The 18706-nt window shown below is 37.1% G+C and overlaps 1 long non-coding RNA gene and 1 pseudogene across 1 annotated transcript in view; one reads left to right on the top strand and one right to left on the bottom strand.

The window, feature by feature from the left end:
* LOC140937574 (uncharacterized) overlaps positions 1-3506 on the bottom strand; it is a 10281-nt gene extending 6775 nt beyond the window's left edge. The window contains exons 1-2 of the long non-coding RNA XR_012165491.1: positions 3372-3506; positions 566-635 (exon numbers count right to left, since the gene is read on the bottom strand). This is a non-coding gene — a long non-coding RNA (uncharacterized lncRNA). The remainder of the gene's footprint in view (positions 1-565; positions 636-3371) is intronic.
* The window catches only part of LOC140948814 (pseudouridylate synthase 7 homolog), a 96154-nt pseudogene that overhangs the window by 36880 nt on the left and 40568 nt on the right, over positions 1-18706 (top strand).

Genomic DNA, 18706 nt, shown 5'->3' with positions numbered 1-18706 from the left:
TTTTTTTTCGACGGAGCTAAGTCATTCCATTCCTTCCTCGTGGGTTTAATTGCTCTTTGACCGGTGGGTGACTGGCATGCGTATAGAAAGCACTCTAATAGATTCCACTTGCCCGAGTGTGGCGATAGGCTGTAGTAAGTGCATCCAGTAAGAGAGAATGTTCTCACATTTTGACGCCATTTATTACTGAGTTAAGGGCTACGCGGTAGACGATAAAAAGGGAGGGAGAAATCGGACGCTTGAGAAAGTGACAACAGGCTTTAATTTCTTTTCCTTTCACAGAGGCTGCATCGATAGACGCACGGCAGAGTTAAATTTTTTAAAGTATCATTTGCTGAACAATACATCAGCTTCCCGACGCCTTGAATTCTAGTGCAATAAACAATTAAAATCCTATATGGTACTTAAAGCTATCATTGTGTTATGAAAATGACTGATTATACTTAAATTTAGACACGAGGATAACAATTGGTCTTGAAATAATTCCAGCAAGGGAAGTCTGTCAAATGGCTTGTCAAAACTGAAGAAGAGGCGACACATCTTATGCTTCTTTCAGTTTACTTACCGCCGTGAGCGAGGCAAGTGAAGACTAGCAGTTGAAGAATGATGAACGCAACTTTTATTTCCATTGTAATCTAGGGAATATAAATATCACAACTTCTTACTAGGTTATAACAAAAGCTTTGGAAATCATAATATGCACTAACTTATTAAAAACTAGGTAATAGAGCGTCATAGGTTCTCACACGGAGGGCTTTTCTATTAGCTTCTATTCCTTTTCTAAGTGAAAAAGAATCAACCAGGTCAACGAAGATTAGTAAGTAACAAATAAGACTATAAAGCTTCGACTTTATTAAGCCCATTTTTAAAGTTTAAATAAGGCGATAAAAACTTAAGCATATCTAAATGAAATTTAAAACAAGAGAATCTTCTGAACAACAATAAAACAACGCAGCTGAATAGGTTTTCCCAAGACTTATCTAAACCTAAAAAGATTTTATCTATTTTTTTAATTGCCCATAGACGAAGGATCTGATATAGACGTTAACAAGAACTGCTGACTTTCTTAGAGAGTTGAAGCTTTAGATCAGTCCTTAATTTCGATAAATCAGGTTGAACTTACCGGCGATTTTCTCGCTTTTATTTCCTAAAAGTAGTGTTTGCCTTTGAGATCTGAAGGCAAAGGCTGAGGTATATATGCCTGATAGTGCATTCCTGAGTGCTAGCTTAGTTGCCAGCAAGGGCTCAGGAAAACAGGTCTTTGCATGTTAAAACAACACGAACGTGATGGAAGCGTTGGCTGCTAATGAGAATCATTCTTTCCCGAAAATTAATATGTTCGTCTAGAAAAGCTGTTGTTCTTCACCTGTTCATTTCTACAACTTCATCTAAGAATCCGCGCTTCTCAGTTATTGATGTCTTCCAGTAGAAAGATGTACAGTGTAATTGAAGACACGACAAAATAAGCTTCTTTTTTGGCCTAGTAGAGTTATGTAGCAAACAAATGCAAGCAACAAGTTGAATGCCTTGGGCTAAAATTTTCATGGTGGTCTAAATTGGACGTTTGCGTGAGATCGTCTTTTGGTTCAATATAAACAATGGTAAACAAAATAATAGAAGTAAAGAAAATTAAAATAAAATAAAATAAAAGGAATCAGCATTCGAAGGTTCGAGAGAAAGTTTATCTAGAGACGCGGAAGGGCACTTATCTTAAACAGAAAGAAAAGTGGGCCGAGTGAGAATTCCTGAAGTTCATCACAAACAGTTTCAGAAAGGATAATTATATTCTACATTGTCTTCTTCAACGTATTGGGTTCTACTGGAAATATGGCTTTTAAACCCATCTCAGGAAGTAATTACACGTATTATGTATGAGCTCCCTAGCAAATGAGAGACTTAGCATCCCGATTATGAGGGATACAATATATACCTTTTCATAAGCCTAGCTCTAATATTATTCTGTGAGTGTTGGTTCGCAAATGTAGTCACTGATTACAATGTATTTTTGAATTTTTTCTTAGGTTTCGGCGCTCTGAATCTGAAAATGCGCATAAAAGCACAGCTCACGTACTCATTGGTTTTCCAATATTTCAGTTATGGGCAAATATACTTGTACATCAGCCGGGGCGAATATCTAACATGATTATTGTCGGTTTGCATTTTCAATTAATCATAATCATTAACTGTGAAATTTTCCTTGGTTTCGGCGCATTGTGCATGAAAGAATTTTACGAAGGGATAATCCTAACTAACATTGGGACCTCCTTGTCCAATATTTCAGCCATGGGCTGTTTTTCTCAAAACTTCGCACATGACCTCTCTTACCAAAGTCATTGTCCAAAATGAGGCAAGACAACGCCTTTAGCTTAAAGAACGTTTATTATATTTCAGATTGGATAAACTATCTGTAAGAAAATGATGATCTCAGTGACTGAAATAACTTTAATTGACTGGACAGCGCTCTGAAATAAATAAGCGACGTATTTGAAGGTGAACTAATTTCCAAATTTTTTCCTATATTAAAGAACACTATGTTAGCTGTTTGACAAGAACGGACCTATGAAATCCGAGTTAACTTTCCAACTGAAAAAATAAATCGTTCCTTTTTTTTCCAAGTAAAGGTGTAGTTGAAATTCTGATAATCGTGTCGCTAAAAATAAAGAGTACGGATGAAAGGAAAGACACTCAAGCTGGAAGAGAGTAGAACAAATTCAAGAAGCAACAAACTTGTGATTTTTGTAACTCCATAAAATAACTAAAAATGTGTGCTCCTTTTAAATAAGATTTTTTTTGTTTTTCAATTTCTTTTTCCGATGAAGCATTATCCCCCGTACCCCATTTAGAACCTGGAATTATACTTTTCTTTTGTTGTGGTTTATGGCTTAAAAAAAGGAGGAATATTACATTTGAAGCGTGCTTTTGGTTTGCGTTATGGTTTATAGAACGAGCAATGTAATGCTGTTTGAGCGTGCAAGTTTCGCCTTATGGCTTATAGAACATAGATCAAGGAGTACTGTATTACATTTGAAGGGAACTTGTTTTGCTTTATGGCTTAAAGAACGAGAAATATGTCTGTGAATTGGAGCGTGCTTGTTTTGCTCTGTAGCTTATTGAAACGAGGAATAGTCTTACTATCGGAGCGTACTTACTTCGCTTTATGGCTTATAGAACAAGGAATATTGCATTTGAAGCGTGCTTATTTCGCTTTATGGCTTATGGAACGAGGAATTTACGTTCTGTATGAATTGCTACAGCCTTAGCCTTGCCAAATAAATACATTTGTAAATTGTTCAAAAGGTATTTCTTAACCACAAGGGTTAAAGGAAATTTAGCTAATTTAGGATAAATGAATAAATGAATTGGGGAATTACCTTTTCCTTCTTCCTTGAACGGTTCAACTAACAAAGTGATAGTCCAGTTTGACTCTTTGGATAATGAGGGATACAATATATACCTTAAGCCTAGCTCTAATATTATTCTGTGAGTGTTGGTTTGCAAATGTAGTCACTGATTACAATGTATTTTTAAAATGTTTCTTAGGTTTCGACGCTCTGAATCTAAAAATGCGCATAAAAGCTTTTATCTTTTAGCCATATATTGGGACCTCCCGCTCAGCTCACGTACTCATTGCATGGTTTTCCAATATTTTAGTTATGGGCTGATTTTCTCGAGACGTCTCTCATGACCTAAGCTGTCAGAGGCATAGTCTAAAATGAGGCAGGACATGAGGAAGGTTTATCTCAGATAAGAAAAACTATTTGTCTTAAGAAAAATCACAATTAAAACATGGAAAGCACAGATGCCAAGCAAATATACCTGTACATCAACCGGGGCAAATGTCTAACATTATTGTTGGTTTGCATTTTCAATTAATCATAATCACACGAAGGGATAATTATAATTAACATTGGGACCTCCTACTTGTTGGTGACGCGGCAGAATTTCGAGCAGAATAAGTGATTTTTGAGGCCAGCATTCTGTCGGACGAATAAGGCATTTTCGAGCAGAATTTAAGCAGAATATAAGGAAAAATCAGCGGCACTAATTATATGCATAACAGTTGTAAGAAAAATTTAAAACTAAATAGAAAACAAATGGAAAATAAACTTCGCACATAACCTTTCCTACCAAAGTCATTGTCGAAAATGAGGCAAGACAACGCCTTTAGCTTTAAGAACGTTTATTATATTTCAGATTGGATAACCTATCTTTCCTTAAAAATGACGATTACAACATAGAAGGTATATCGATGCCAAACAAATATACCTGTGCGTCAACGAATATCAAACATTTTTCTATGAGTTATCATTTTCACAGGTTAATCATCATTTGAAGCGTTTCTTTGGTTTTGACGCATTAACACTAAATATGCGCCAAAAAGCTTTTTGCGAAAGAATAATGTTATAATTATCATTGGGACCTCTTGCTTGACTGACAGGTACTAATTGGTGTTTTAAAATCGAAAAATCTCGCAAGACCTAAGTTCTGGGCAAAGTCATTGTGCAAAATGAGGCAAGACAACGCCTTTGTCTTGAGTTACATTTACTTCAGATTAGACAAATTATTTGTCCTAAGAAAAATTAAAATGAAAACATGGAAGGTACCGAAAACAGACAGTTATACCTGTAAATCCGCAAATATCTTGATTCAATCATTATTTGGGAAGCGTTTCTTTGATTTGATATACCAAGTCTAAAAATAAACGTAAGAGGCTTCTGGCGGGAGAATGATTCTATGATTAACATTTCAGTGGACCTCTTTTAATTTCACCTCCTGCACTTCCAATATTCAACCCTAGGAAGCTTTTTCTCGAAACCTCTCCCGCTGAATAAATAGCTGAAATTTGCGGATTAATTATTTACTATCTTATTTAAAATGAGGGTAAAATTCCATAACCAAGAAGAAGCAAACTAGATTCCCGGGGGGCAGACTAGGCTATAGAGGTCGGATTTCGAAAAAACGTATATTTGGTACAAGGCAGTGGAGGATTTGTATCCCCGTCTGTATGTAACAAGAAATTCAGCTGTTAGGGTAACCAAATACAATCCACCTTCCCGTAAGCGACCACCTAAAATGAGAAGATTCAGTGGTCGCCACTTCCTGGTGGTGGTTATACCGTGTGGCACGTAATTTTTCCGGGAGTTTATTTTTGCGGATTGGCGATTGCTTGTGTTTTGGGGGACTAATTTTTGCAATTAGGACAAATTGGTTTTTCTTGCTGGGAATTATTTTTTTCGATTTTCAAAAAGTACCCAGTACCCAGCACTGATAACATTTTCGTTTTTATTGAGTACGTGCAATAGAAATATTCAAACAATAATACGGTGTGCGTAACCTATATGGAATGAGCAATTCATTGTATACCGTCTTGTTTCTGATCGAAAGAGACAAGTTGTAATTTAAGAGTGATTTTCTGTAAAATTCGAACTTCGGCCTGACACGTTACCTCATCGATTTGGCGGATTTTTGGCATGTAGTCTTAGAATAGTGTCCTAAATACTGAATGTATATTCTTTGGTTCGAATTCTCTTTCCTTAGATACAAGAATCTTTTGCTTAGATACAAGATTGACCGTTTTGACGAGGCCTCGAGGGGCCGCCATATTGGTATAATAAAAGAGCTTTCAGGGAAATATTTATGGCCTTACCACTGAAATAACCCAATCGTGACTCGCACAGCTACAAAGGACTATCCTTCTTCTTTGCAATTACTCACTTTTATCTGAAAATGGTTAAGTCTGAGCTACGAACGGCTAAAGCTTCTCACAGCATATTTTCGGTTCTTAAAAGGAACACAAATTTGGTAGAAATTGGAAGGGCAATATCATGCTTGCCACATCGATTTAAAATAAGCCATTTTACGTAAACATAGTTTATTTATAGATAAGTAAGATCGTTGAATAAAATTCTTTGGCAAATGTAACAGAGCAGAAAGATAATGGCATGAATGTGCATTTGTTCAGCTACTTAGCCCCTAACAAATATTCGCTGAATCCTTCTTGAGAAAATCCTTCAAAATTGATTGTGGCACATATTTATCTATTTATCGCTTAAAAAATTCCCACTTGTCTTGTAAAAAGATGATCTTTTATTTCTGATCTTGCGACGAGCTTGTAATATGCGCTAAATAAAAATTGTCATTAAATTTTGTTGCACACCGACCAGTTCGAGCTGGCTCTTTGATTTTCCTGACAAATGGAGCCGCTCGTATGTACAGTTTCTGCCTGTATATTTTGCTGTATACAGCTTCAAATAAATCACACTTTCTTATGCGACGATAACGCAAATTTTGTCAAATTTTAGCAATAGGTTAGAAAAACAAACTGTGTTTTGCGGCTTTACGCAAATTACACCCATATCTTAAAACTTTTTAATACAACTATGCTTTCAGTTTGCTTCTATGTACATTTGGCAGACCTTTACAGCGTAAGATATAAAGTCAGTACATAAAATGAAGTAAAATGACTCATCAAGTCAAATTAGGTGATTGAATAAAAGTCCGAAAAATATGACATGGAATGATTCGGTGGGAGCTGAGACTAAGCTATTTTTAGTAGTTTTTCACATGGAACGTAACCAACCAGGTGCTTTGTTGTAACTGGGATTTACTCACAAATATTTGTCTTCAGAATACCCAACTTATTGTTCAAACCTGACCAGGAAAAAGCTCTCGTAGAAGTTGCCAGGGGCATTTGATATTTTTCTTGTGCAACGTCAATATCTATTCCACCCGTCGCATCGCTTCCCTATGTTTATGTTTTATGTTTACGCATTCTGAAGTCATTTAACTTTAAAAACTTACTGTAAAGAAGTAGTGAGAGCTTAAGGTCTCGAGGTGTTTGTGTTTTTATGACAGAGTTAATTTTGTACTTTTTTATGGCTTATGCCCTTTGGTGAAATTTCTTGGGTTTTCTTGGCTTGAGAAGGGCAGGTCTTTATTGTAGGAAACGTGGCGTTAGTTATTGGACGCTGAGTTCCTGTTTGAGTTAAGTATTTAAAAAACAGAACTATATGATTAGAACGGAAATATTTTGTTATCTGTAGGCTCTTGAGGGATGACACTCAGTTAGAACTCCAACAACGGTGACACTCAACTCGAAGCTAACATCCTTAATTACAAAATCGCACGTGCTTAAACAACGACTACAGCTTATATAAGATGCTCAAAAGACTTAAAGTAAGACTATACAAAATAGAATCCATCTAAGTAATACGCGACAGTATCTATTTTTGGAAAGTTGCATGGTCATGGAGTTAAGAAGATTTGACTAAACTCTAAAATCAGCCTCTTCCCGCCAAACATATTGGCACCAAAATTGTGTTCGCTCGCGCCGGGCTGGCTCGACTTTTGGGATACCGTCATGTTAAAACAGTGATTCCATTTTAATAACTATATTATTATAGCTTGCTCGCCCCAAAGAGACTGCATTTCATTTTCCAGAAACCGATCAGTTACTTTTTGAGCCTCTGAATTCAGACTTTTATATGTCTATGATGAAGTACCTTTGGTGTGGTCAGTCTACAAGCAAAGTCATGGCATTCCTCAAAATTCCAGTTTGCTACAGGATTAGAAGTTACGAGAAAATACTGAGCAAAATTCAGAATACTCACAAGAATGGGAGAGAAAAGAATAAACAACCCTTCTGCTCAACCTAAGAACAGGAAAAACGTTTGACAGCGTCTGGAAGACTTTGAACTTGATAAATGTCGTTCATTTCACTTCCCGGTTCCACCGTGCAGTTCTTTAACTATTAACAGAAACTCATAAGGGGTTGAAACTTGTAACTCGCGTTCAATGCTCGTGAATATTCACTTTTACCTCATTTGGAAACCTTAGTGACAGATATCCATTTTCAACAAATGGCTGCCGCGCGATCACCATGCAGATGTTTTAAGACAACAGTTCTGCATTTCAGGGTTAAAAATACAACGTTAAAAGACAAAAAATGGAAAGAGAAAGTTCAAAAGAATGCTCAGCTTTCTTTTTGTGGAGGAAGGGAAGCTTTTCATCAAGAAATCGTCCGTCGAGGAATTCAACCTCGTTTTCTTCACGACGGAGCGCATGGTCTGTTTTGAAATGCAACTAAGACAGTGAAGTTTTTGCTGAATTTTCAGGTACATTTTGCACTCTATGGCCAAGACAATTTCGTTTTAGAAAGGGAATTTATGTATTTTTAAATGTTTCATAGAAGTTTTATAAATTTTTCTCTTCGACGCTAAAGAAAAATTACAAAATGTGCCCCGATTTGAGATGGATTTTGTGTTGAATTTTGCCATGTGCTCAGCCGATTTCACTTGCGTGAACGGATCCATGATCCAGATAGTGTTTTTCGAATTGCTTTAAAAGATTAACTTTCTGGATTTTGAATAAAAATTTTCAAGAAACGGCTTCTCTGTCTATTGTTTTGAGTTTGTTCATTCGTCTGAAATTAGCTCAAAACACGATCGTGACCACAACATCCAAGCTGAATTTAAGCTTAAATGCTTCTCACATTACTTACACGAATCACTTCACAATCGTTCCAAATATGGTACTTTCGAAAATGAATAATCACGAGCATCGGACAAAGCAAACAAACGAGAGTTACACGTTTCAACCCCTTATGAGTTTCTGCTATTAAAAATAGCTTAGTCTCAGCTCCCACCGAACCATTATATGTCATATTTTTCGGACTTTTATTCAATCACCTAATTTGACTTGATGAGTCATTTTTACTTCATTTTATGTACTGGCTTTATATCTTACGCTGTAAAGGTCTGCCAAATGTACATAGAAGCAAACTGGAAGCATAGTTATATTAAAAAGTTTTAAGGTATGGGTGTAATTTGCGTAAAGCCGCAAAACACAGTTTGTTTTTCTAACCTATTGCTAAAATTTGACAAAGTTTGCGTTATCGTTGCATAAGAAAGTGTGATTTATTTGAAGCTGTATACAGCAAAATATACAGGCAGAAACTGTACATACGAGCGGCTCCATTTGTCAGGTAAATCGAAGAGCCAGCTCGAACTGGTCGGTGTGCAACAAAATTTAATGACAATTTTTATTTAGCGCATATTACAAGCTCGTCGTAAGATCAGAAATAAAAGATCATCTTTTTACAAGACAAGTGGGAATTTTTTAAGCGATAAATAGATAAATATGTGCCACAATCAATTTTTAAGGAGTTTCTCAAGAAGGATTCAGCGAATATTTGTTAGGGGCTAAGTAGCTGAACAAATGCACATTCATGCCATTATCTTTCTGCTCTGTTACATTTGCCAAAGAATTTTATTCAACGATCTTACTTATCTATAAATAAACTATGTTTAGGTAAAATGGCTCATTTAAATCGATGCGGCAAGCATGATATTGCCCTTCCAATTTCTACCAAATTTGTGTTCCTTTTAAGAACCGAAAATATGCTATGAGAAGCTTTAGCCGTTCGTAGCTCAGACTTAACCATTTTCAGATAAAAGTAAGTAATTGCAAAGAAGAAGGATAGTCCTTTGTAGCTGTGCGAGTCACGATTGGGTTATTTCAGTGGTAAGGCCATAAATATTTCCCTGAAAGCTCTTTTATTTTACCAATATGGCGGCCCCTCGAGGCCTCGTCAAAACGGTCAATCTTGTATCTAAGCAAAAGATTCTTGTATCTAAGGAAAAAGAATTCGAACCAAAGAATATACATTCAGTATTTAGGACACTATTCTAAGACTACATGCCAAAAATCCGCCAAATCGATGAGGTAACGTGTCAGGCCGAAGTTCGAATTTTACAGAAAATCACTCTTAAATTACAACTTGTCTCTTTCGATCAGAAACAAGACGGTATACAATGAATTGCTCATTCCATATAGGTTACGCACACCGTATTATTGTTTGAATATTTCTATTGCACGTACTCAATAAAAACGAAAATGTTATCAGTGCTGGGTACTGGGTACTTTTTGAAAATCGAAAAAAATAATTCCCAGCAAGAAAAACCAATTTGTCCTAATTGCAAAAATTAGTCCCCCAAAACACAAGCAATCGCCAATCCGCAAAAATAAACTCCCGGAAAATTCTCGTGCCACACGGTATAACCACCACCAGGAAGTGGCGACCACTGAATCTTCTCATTTTAGGTGGTCGCTTACGGGAAGGTGGATTGTATTTGGTTACCCTAACAGCTGAATTTCTTGTTACACACAGACGGGGATACAAATCCTCCACTGCCTTGTACCAAATATACGTTTTTTCGAAATCCGACCTCTATAACCTAGTCTGCCCCCCGGGAATCTAGTTTGCTTCTTCTTGGTTATGGAATTTTACCCTCATTTTAAATAAGATAGTAAATAATTAATCCGCAAATTTGAGCAATTTATTCAGCAGGAAAGGTTTCGAGAAAAAGCTTCCTAGGGTTGAATATTGGAAGTGCAGGAGGTGAAATTAAAAGAGGTCCACTGAAATGATAATCATAGAATCATTCTCCCGCCAGAAGCCTCTTATGTTTATTTTAAGACTTGGTATATCAAATCAAAGAAACGCTTCCCAAATAATGATTGAATCAAGATATTTGCGGATTTACAGGTATAACTGTGTGTTTTCGGTACCTTCCATGTTTTCATTTTAATTTTTCTTAAGACAAATAATTTGTCTAATCTTAAATAAATGTAACTCGAGACAAAGGCGTTGTCTTTCCTCATTTTGCACAATGACTTTGCCCAGAACTTAGGTCTTGCGAGATTTTTCGATTTTAAAACACCAATTAGTACCTGTCAGTCAAGCAAGAGGTCCCAATGATAATTATAACATTATTCTTTCGCAAAAAGCTTTTTGGCACATATTTAGTGTTAATTCGTCAAAACCAAAGAAACGCTTCAAATGATGATTAACCTGTGAAAATGATAACTCATAGAAAAATGTTTGATATTCGTTGACGCACAGGTATATTTGTTTGGCATCGGTATACCTTCTATGTTGTAATCGTCATTTTTAAGGACAGATAGGTTATCCAATCTGAAATATAATAAACGTTCTTAAAGCTAAAGGCGTTGTCTTGCCTCATTTTCGACAATGACTTTGGTAGGAAAGGTCATGTGCGAAGTTTCGAGAAAAAGCAGCCCATGACTGAACTAAGGCTTGGATAAATTCTGCTCGTAAAATTGCTTATTCTGTCTGCCGGCAGTGCTCGTAAAAATTGCTTATTCTGTTCAAAATTCTGCTTGAACATCCTTATTCGGCTCGAATTCTGCTTGGTGTTCGTATTTATTTTCGCAAATATAGAAGGGAGCCTGGGCCTAACCCCTAAAACCTAATTAGATATTCATTATACGTAGCGAAATTGTAATTCATCTTACTTTTAATGTGAGTGCGTTGTAGCTATTAAATAATCAAATTAATCACAAGTCATTTTCCATTTGTTTTCTATTTAGTTTTAAGTTTTTCTTACAACTGTTATGCATATAATTAGTGCCGCTGATTTTTCCTTATATTCTGCTAAAATTCTGCTCGAAAATGCCTTATTCGTCCGGCAGAATGCTCGCCTCAAAAATCGCTTATTCTGCTCGAAATTCTGCCGCGTCAGAATTTGTTCAAACCAAATATTGATACACCAACAAGTAGGAGGTCCCAATGTTAATTATAATTATCGCTTCGTGTGATTATGATTAACTGAAAATGCAAACCAACAATAATGTTAGACATTTGCCCCGGTTGATGTACAGGTATATTTGCTTGGCATCTGTGCTTTCCATGTTTTAATTGTGATTTTTCTTAAGACAAATAGTTTTTCTTATCTGAGATAAACCTTCCTCATGTCCTGCCTCATTTTAGACTATGCCTCTGACAGCTTAGGTCATGAGAGACATCTCGAGAAAATCAGCCCATAACTGAAATATTGGAAAACCATGCAATGAGTACGTGAGCTGAGCGGGAGGTCCCAATATATGGCTAAAAGATAAAAGCTTTTATGCGCATTTTTAGATTCAGAGCGTCGAAACCTAAGAAACATTTTAAAAATACATTGTAATCAGTGACTACATTTGCAAAAGAACACTCACAGAATAATATTAGAGCTAGGCTTATGGAAAGGTATATATTGTATCCCTCATAATCGGGATGTTAAGTCTCTCATTTGCTAGGGAGCTCATACATAATACGTGTAATTACTTCCTGAGATGGGTTTAAAAGCCATATTTCCAGTAGAACCCAATACGTTGAAGAAGACAATGTAGAATATAATTATCCTTTCTGAAACTGTTTGTGATGAACTTCAGGAATTCTCACTCGGCCCACTTTTCTTTCGTTTTAAGATAAGTGCCCTTCCGAATCTCTAGATAAACTTTTTCTCGAACTTTCGAATGCTGATTCCTTTTATTTTATTTTATTTTAATTTTTTTACTTCTATTATTTTGTTTACCATTGTTTATATTGAACCAAAAGACGATCTCACGCAAACGTCCAATTTAGACCACTATGAAAATTTTTAGCCCAAGGCATTTAACTTGTTGCTTGCTTTTGTTTGCTACATAACTCTTCTAGGCCAAAAAAGAAGCTTATTTTGTCGTGTCTTCAATTACACTGTACATCTTTCTACTGGAAGACATCAATAACTGAGAAGCGCGGATTCTTAGATGAAGTTGTAGAAATGAACAGGTGAAGAACAACAGCTTTTCTAGACGAACATATTAATTTTCGGAAAAGAATGATTCTCATTAGCAGCCAACGCTTCCATCACGTTCGTGTTGTTTTAACATGCAAAGACCTGTTTTCCTGAACCCTTGCTGACAACTAAGCTAGCACTCAGGAATGCACTATCAGGTATATATACCTCAGCCTTTGCCTTCAGATCTCAAAGGCAAACACTACTTTTAGGAAATCAAAGAGAGAAAATCGCCGGTAAGTACAACCTGATTTATCGAAATTAAGGACTGATCTAAAGCTTCAACTCTCTAAGAAAGTCAGCAGTTCTTGTTTACGTTTATATCAGATCCTTCGTCTATGGGCAATTAAAAAAAATAGATAAAATCTTTTTAGGTTTAGATAAGTCTTGGTAAAATCTATTCAGCTGCGTTGTTTTATTGTTGTTCAGAAGATTCTCTTGTTTTAAATTTCATCTAGATATGCTTAAGTTTTTATCGCCTTGTTTAAACTTTAAAACTGGGCTCAATAAAGTCGAAGCTTTATAGTCTTATTTGTTACTTACTAATCTTCGTTGACCTGGTTGATTCTTTTTTACTTAGAAAAGGAATAGAAGCTAATAGAAAAGCTCTCCGTGTGACAACCTATGACGCTCTATTACCTAGTTTTTAATAAGTTAGTGCATGTTATGATTTCCAAAGCTTTTGTTATAACCTAGTAAGAAGTTGTGATATTTATATTCCCTAGATTACAATGGAAATAAAAGTTGCGTTCATCATTCTTCAACTGCTAGTCTTCACTTGCCTCGCTCACGGCGGTAAGTAAACTGAAAGAAGCATAAGATGTGTCGCCTCTTCTTCAGTTTTGACAAGCCATTTGACATACTTCCCTTGCTGGAATTATTTCAAGACCAATTGTTATCCTCGTGTCTAAATTTAAGTATAATCAGTCATTTTCATAACACAATGATAGCTTTAAGTACCATATAGGATTTTAATTGTTTATTGCACTAGAATTCAAGGCGTCGGGAAGCTGATGTATTGTTCAGCAAATGATACTTTAAAAAATTTAACTCTGCCGTGCGTCTATCGATGCAGCCTCTGTGAAAGGAAAAGAAATTAAAGCCTGTTGTCACTTTCTCAAGCGTCCGATTTCTCCCTCCCTTTTTATCGTCTACCGCGTAGCCCTTAACTCAGTAATAAATGGCGTCAAAATGTGAGAACATTCTCTCTTACTGGATGCACTTACTACAGTCTATCGCCACACTCGGGCAAGTGGAATCTATTAGAGTGCTTTCTATACGCATGCCAGTCACCCACCGGTCAAAGAGCAATTAAACCCACGAGGAAGGAATGGAATGACTTAGCTCCGTCGAAAAAAAAATTTCATCGGAACGCTTTCGCTACATAACCGATCTACTTTTTGCTCCAGTCGCTATTATTTACTAGGCAATAAGGGTGCAAAACAGAAGTTATAACAAATCACCCCACATAGGTAATTCCGGCAAGAGTCTTGACTTCTGGATTCCACCCTGTAGATCCCAATTTTCAACAAATGACGGAAAAAAATTCCGATAATCTGCGTGGCACTTTAGAAAGTAAGTAAGGAAATGTTCAACAAAAACTCATGAACAATAGTGCCGTTGGGGGTGGTTGGTTTGCCTCTCCACAAGTCTCGGTTTCGGGCCTAGCCCTTCGTCAGTGGAGTTACAAGAACGATGGAAACGTTGCAAGTTTTGTATACGCCAAGAAAGAAAAAATAAACACTCAAAGAAACTTTTTCTATTACACGCACGGCCTAGTGGAAACGGAAGTCGGAGTTTAAGCCGCGCGGATGACCGATGCCAAGCTGAAAAATAAGGCGCATCTCCAGGCGCCTCCGTTGCGCGTTTTCCCCGCAGAGCATAATTCCATGGACTAGAATGTCGTGGATCGAGTGACCAGCCGTGTTAAAATGTTCCCCGACAGGGAAACCAGGCACTTTCTTCCCTTTGCTTCGAATGTGCTCGACAAAACGTGGCGATAGGCGACCAGCGGTGATTGTGGAAAGACTTCCCTGATTTAATGGCCACCAGTCAAGATGTTAAATTTGAGAAGTAGGATTGTCCTTATTCTTTCATTTAATGGATGGTAAGTGAGAACCAAGGGAATTCTATCGGACATTTGGTTAGAGGGGTGCTGATTGTTCAAGACATTAGTCTTTCTCAACCACTGCTGGTCGCCTATCGCCGCGATAGTAACCTCCATGATATCTTCGTACGTTCTTCGGACAGCAGACAACTCAGTTCTCAAGCGGGTGAAGGGCCAGGCCCGAAACGTTTGAAGAGAAACTCAAACCACAAGACGGCACGTTTGTTCGTTATTTTTTGTTGAACAAACCCAATTTTAGCTGCTGGATACCAAATTCCTTGCCAGTGTAAATTGCCTTTCGGATTCCAATCATTGGCGAGATTCTGGATTCCTCGAGCTGATCTTCGGATTCCAATTAATGCCCAGGATTCCGGATTCCAAAAGCAAATATTTCCGAATTCCGGAATCTGGATTACCGCACGTAAAGCTAAATAAATTTTAACACACAAACATATTAAAAGTTTTAATGAAGTGAACGAGGAAGCCATTATATTAATAATAAACGATGGACTTACGAGATTTGACGGGAGTCAAAGTTCGAAATCAAGCAAGCCTGAATTTTTAAGGCTTTCTCTTCGCAACTGAATCAGTTGTGCTACTTAACTATGCCGAGCCTTCTCTGCATTTATTTATTCGCAACGCTCTACCCATTGAAATATACATGTATGAAATGAATCATTTTTTGAACTGTGGATAAAGATATGAAGGTGAACATGATCTTCGCAGTGAAATGAACAACCTAAGCGGTTGAAAACAACCTGTCAAGCCTGATATACAAATCATGTCCAGTGCATAAAAATCATGTCAAAGTGAAAGTAAAATCAACTATTACAGCTGATTCTTAAGTCAAGGCACAAGCCGATTAATAAAATGGATTTACAAAGAAAGATACTAGTTGCTCTTACGGAAAAGAAAACAGCAACTTAATAACAGCCTGCAAACCACTTAGCTGAAACTTATGTCACGTTAGGCCCCTTTTAAACGTGGAACTTCTTATGATTGCCGAACACCTATTTTAGTAGGTGAGAGTAATTAAACTGGGCAGTTGATTCAGACGTCGGATACGATGGTTCCCAATTTAACTCCGTTTGTTGTAAATATTCCCAGTCTCTAGAAATTTTTTTATCCAATATGGATAAGGGTTTCTATAATTAATGCATTATATTCGGCACATGTGAAATGCGACTTCTAAATCAAATGTTGAACCTAAGTCTAATTTTCGACTGTTTCAGTCGCAGATTCGACAAAGTCGTATTTAATTTGAAACTGTCGAATTTAGTTGATTCAGACGTCCTATCTAGATCTCAAAGCAGACTTTTAAACTTCTGGCTCAGTTTTCGTTTGGTTCTGCTTTGAAAATGGAATAATAATTACTCAGAAACAATACAGTGTTAGGAATTGTTGAGAAAAATAGCAAAGACCTGCCAATTCATGACAAAAAAGGTACTTTAAAAACGAACTAAACATTCAAAACCCTTTGACACGTGACTAATGACATTATGGCCCTCTTTTGGTCATGAAAAAATTATCAGGTAGAACATTACTTTTCTGCAAATTTCCTCTGCCGTGTGATAAAAGGTTGACTCTGTACTGCCCTCGGCCTAGTCTCCCGAATTTTTCGCTCATGTTCATTACCCACTTAAATTTTAAATGCCGGACGTGAACTGTTTATTTTTAAGAGCCAGTCTCTGTAAGATCCTCATATCGAGTTTTGCCCACAAAATGGATTTCGCTCATAATTTTTCTGTAGACTTCGTTTAATAAGTATATAACAAATATGAAACCAGATTGGAGAAATTTGCTTCTGTAAATTTTTTTTAACGAATTTTCTTTCGACGCCACATGAGGACCTGAGATGCTTGTGAAATATGCAAATTTTGTCAAAATTTAACCGATTGCTCCGGATAAAAGAGTGCGACCCAAAGCTTCCAGTTTACTAGTTATTTTAATTGAGCCTTTATCTTTAAAATAATACAGGTCAGAATCAGCAACACCTTTTCGTTTAGAAAATCTGAGGAAACACACTTGGCCCCTTTGACCCACTTAGCGAAACATACGATTTTAGCCAAATTCAGTGGATTAAATCTCAAAAGTGGCTCACACTTACAGACTCTCCTGCATATCATTGTGTAGTTTAATCCTTCAGCTACTGAATCGTGTTAAAAGTTTTGGCGGCCATTCAGGTTCGGTCGAGGGGTGAGTGGCGAAACTTGCCTTACTTTGCCATTTCGCAGGTGTTTCGCCATCATTAAGTCCAGAAGGATTGTCAGAATAGAAAGCGACAAATCGGGTAAATGCCACTCGAAACTTGTCCATTCCTAAAGACTGCATACTTTCAAACACTGTTTTCCATGTGGCTATGGTTTTAACCAAAGGAAGACGGGAGAGAAGGCGGTGAACGTGAGCTTATTTACTGTCCGCCATGTTTTTGGAGAGTTTGTGGAAGAGGGGGAATCTGGAGTCCGGAATCCGGAATGCGGAATTCGCAACCCTTTTCCTTTTTTTATTTGTGGAAAATCATTTCGCCTGTTTGTGGCTCACTTTTCTGCTTAAATTCTTTTATTCAGGTCAGAGACAAATACGTTTGTATCATCGGCAAATAATATCAGTTGTAATATTGTTGACGTGTTGATTATATCGTTGATGTAGAGCAGAAAAAAACAAAGGCCCTAGTATTGAACCTTGGGGATCGCCACACATGATATTAGCACAAGACAAAACATAACTATTGTATTAAGTTTAGTACTTGTTTCGCTGTGCCCATCTCTAGCGACTTTGTATCGTGTCTAGTCTGTTCAAAATAAATCTCTGTTCTCGTTACTCTAGGGTGGAGCAGGCCATTCAGACGTCAAAGTTCTTGATACACCCGCTCTCCAGGATATTAAGTCCAGGTAATCCGCTATATTGTGGTCCCTCTGGGGTTTCCTGTCTTGAAAGGGCTATTAGCACCAATCCAGGCTTCAAACTCACATCTCAAAATAACCAGTGTTACCGGTTCTTACTCCAATGACGCCATGCTAAGACAAATATCTGATGGTGTCCGGATAGACAAAGTATACCAGAGGCTCGAAGAGGGAAATATATCTCAAGACTTTTAGTTTTTATTTTTACAGTTTTTACAGTTTCTAGATTTTTAGTACGTTGAATATGTAAAAAGACGTAATGTCTTCTTTTTCTAGTTCAAAGTTAAAAACTTTAATTCTTAATTGTATGTGTCTTGTTATAGATTGGCTAGAGGATGATTTTGTGTTTGCATGACTAGATCCCGAATTAAGGGCTTAATAATACTTTTTTAAGTTCCTGGACAAGAATTTTTTTACAAAACTTTGGCTAAACACTAGGTTAATTAAGCGACTAGCCATCTTTAGACGATATATGCCTTGATGGTTATTTTCTCTTTTACTTCCTAATTGGCTGAGTTGATCTACCTCACTCTAGGCCCGGTCGGTCAAAAGATGGCTAACTTGTGCTTTGGATTAGGCCAAATTACAAACAATATTTTCGCAAAATAAGAAGTGAAAAAGGCGTATTATTCTGTATTCACCTACATACCTTGAAAACTTTAAATTGTAAAAATCTTATTATCTACCCCTCCCCCCCTGCTTTTCAGGGATTTTACAACACTGATTTGGGGACTTTTTGCAGACTACTTGTGAAGCATTTTAAAATCAATGAAATAACAAGTTATGAATGCCTCCTAACGCGAATGTTAATTTGAGATAGAAGACCACACCAAGGACTGGATCGGGGATGTACAAGCATCACCTCAGACAACTCAGTGCCGGATCCAAACCTTGAGATAAGGCGGGGGGGGGAATGGTCACCCAGACCCTTAGATAAGGTTGGGGGGGGGGGGGGGGGCTCCAAAAAACATTTTTTCGGTTTGATCCAAAATAATTGGGGGGGGGGGGACCGGGCCCCCCGAGCCCCTCCATCCGCCACTGCTACTTTCATGGGAAACGGAAAGGAAATAGAACCA

This window comes from Porites lutea, chromosome 1, assembly GCF_958299795.1.
Source record: "Porites lutea chromosome 1, jaPorLute2.1, whole genome shotgun sequence".
Taxonomy (NCBI): Eukaryota; Metazoa; Cnidaria; class Anthozoa; order Scleractinia; family Poritidae; genus Porites; species Porites lutea.
Note: the sequence above shows the minus strand (reverse complement) of the source record. Positions and strands in the feature narration are given on the sequence as shown.